Raw genomic sequence first — 2,500 nt, forward strand, 5'->3', positions numbered from 1 at the left:
TGACATCGGGCGGCGTGCCCCGCCCCAGACCGATGACACGATCCAGGGCAGAGAAACGCTGGGCGGAAGCGGGTAGCCCCGCCAGATGCTCCCAGATGGCGGCGTCAGTCGGCCCCTCCGGCGGCGGCCCGGTGGTGTCAGCCGCGAAGTCCTCGGCTGCGTCGACGGGCGGCGCAGCGGCCTCGCCCGCGTCAGGCAGCGGGCTCGCCGCTCCCCGGCGGGACGCCGGCTCTTCCCCCCGACCGATCTCAAGCGCCTCCATGAATTGGCGGACAAGCTGCTTGTGGGCAGCTTGCCGCCGTCGGCACTTGATTGCCTCAAGCGTTCGGTCGGGGAACATCCTGATGAGCTCTTGATTTACAAAGAAGAACCGGGCGTCCCTCTCGAGGAACAGTTCGGCCTCTGCCTTGGCGAGCGACAGGACTTCTTCCTCCGTCCACCTCGCGCGATGCCTCTCCGTGACGATCTCCGCGTTGGCGGCCGCAAGATGTTGGCGGCGGCGATGGACCCCGAGACCGTTCTTGGTTGTAAAGCTGCGGTGGCACTCACTACAGGTATACATAGCTGCAAAAGTTACAAGATTTTCGGCACGGCCGGTTGGCCGGCTAGGTGCTGGGGGAGTTGGGGTGGCACCTTCAGCGGAAGGGCCACCACTTATTCTCTGCTTACTGCCCCCAACTAAAAAAGGGATAGTGCGAGGGGGGGCTGGTAACCCCCCCAAGCCCCTGGTGCGGTCTTCCACTCTGCGAAATCAGCGGGCCCACGAGAAGGGGAGAAGACCGCAGGAGAGGAGAGGCTACCTTAAGAGAGTCATAGTTACTCCCGCCGTTTACCCGCGCTTGCTTGAATTTCTTCACGTTGACATTCAGAGCACTGGGCAGAAATCACATTGCGTCAACACCCGCTAGGGCCATCGCAATGCTTTGTTTTAATTAGACAGTCGGATTCCCCCAGTCCGTGCCAGTTCTGAGTTGATCGTTGAATGGCGGCCGAAGAGAATCCGCGCACCCGCGCGCCCCCGGAGGAGCACGCTAAGGCGGACGCGGCCTCGCAGCAAGGAAGATCCGTGGGAGGCCAAGGCACGGGACCGAGCTCGGATCCTGCACGCAGGTTGAAGCACCGGGGCGCGAACGCCGCGCAGGCGCGCGCATCCTGCACCGCCGGCCAGCACGAGGCCAACCAACGGCGAGAGCAGACCACGCCCGCGCTAAACGCCCGCACTTACCGGCACCCCTACGGCACTCACCTCGCCCAGGCCCGGCACGTTAGCGCTGACCCACTTCCCGACCAAGCCCGACACGCCCCGATCCTCAGAGCCAATCCTTATCCCGAAGTTACGGATCCAATTTGCCGACTTCCCTTACCTACATTATTCTATCGACTAGAGGCTCTTCACCTTGGAGACCTGCTGCGGATATGGGTACGAACCGGCGCGACACCTCCACGTGGCCCTCTCCCGGATTTTCAAGGTCCGAGGGGAAGATCGGGACACCGCCGCAACTGCGGTGCTCTTCGCGTTCCAAACCCTATCTCCCTGCTAGAGGATTCCAGGGAACTCGAACGCTCATGCAGAAAAGAAAACTCTTCCCCGATCTCCCGACGGCGTCTCCGGGTCCTTTTGGGTTACCCCGACGAGCATCTCTAAAAGAGGGGCCCGACTTGTATCGGTTCCGCTGCCGGGTTCCGGAATAGGAACCGGATTCCCTTTCGCCCAACGGGGGCCAGCACAAAGTGCATCATGCTATGACGGCCCCCATCAACATCGGATTTCTCCTAGGGCTTAGGATCGACTGACTCGTGTGCAACGGCTGTTCACACGAAACCCTTCTCCGCGTCAGCCCTCCAGGGCCTCGCTGGAGTATTTGCTACTACCACCAAGATCTGCACCGACGGCGGCTCCAGGCAGGCTCACGCCCAGACCCTTCTGCGCCCACCGCCGCGACCCTCCTACTCGTCAGGGCTTCGCGGCCGGCCGCAAGGACCGGCCATGACTGCCAGACTGACGGCCGAGTATAGGCACGACGCTTCAGCGCCATCCATTTTCAGGGCTAGTTGCTTCGGCAGGTGAGTTGTTACACACTCCTTAGCGGATTCCGACTTCCATGGCCACCGTCCTGCTGTCTTAAGCAACCAACGCCTTTCATGGTTTCCCATGAGCGTCGATTCGGGCGCCTTAACTCGGCGTTTGGTTCATCCCACAGCGCCAGTTCTGCTTACCAAAAGTGGCCCACTTGGCACTCCGATCCGAGTCGTTTGCTCGCGGCTTCAGCATATCAAGCAAGCCGGAGATCTCACCCATTTAAAGTTTGAGAATAGGTTGAGGTCGTTTCGGCCCCAAGGCCTCTAATCATTCGCTTTACCGGATGAGACTCGTACGAGCACCAGCTATCCTGAGGGAAACTTCGGAGGGAACCAGCTACTAGATGGTTCGATTAGTCTTTCGCCCCTATACCCAGCTCCGACGATCGATTTGCACGTCAGAATCGCTACGGACCTCCAT

The 2,500-nt window shown here is 60.8% G+C and overlaps 1 pseudogene; it reads right to left on the reverse strand.

Moving 5' to 3' along the window:
• The window catches only part of LOC124582585, a 7,816-nt pseudogene that overhangs the window by 4,132 nt on the left and 1,184 nt on the right, over nucleotides 1–2,500 (reverse strand).

This window comes from Schistocerca americana, unplaced genomic scaffold (genome assembly GCF_021461395.2).
Source record: "Schistocerca americana isolate TAMUIC-IGC-003095 unplaced genomic scaffold, iqSchAmer2.1 HiC_scaffold_416, whole genome shotgun sequence".
NCBI lineage: Eukaryota > Metazoa > Arthropoda > Insecta > Orthoptera > Acrididae > Schistocerca > Schistocerca americana.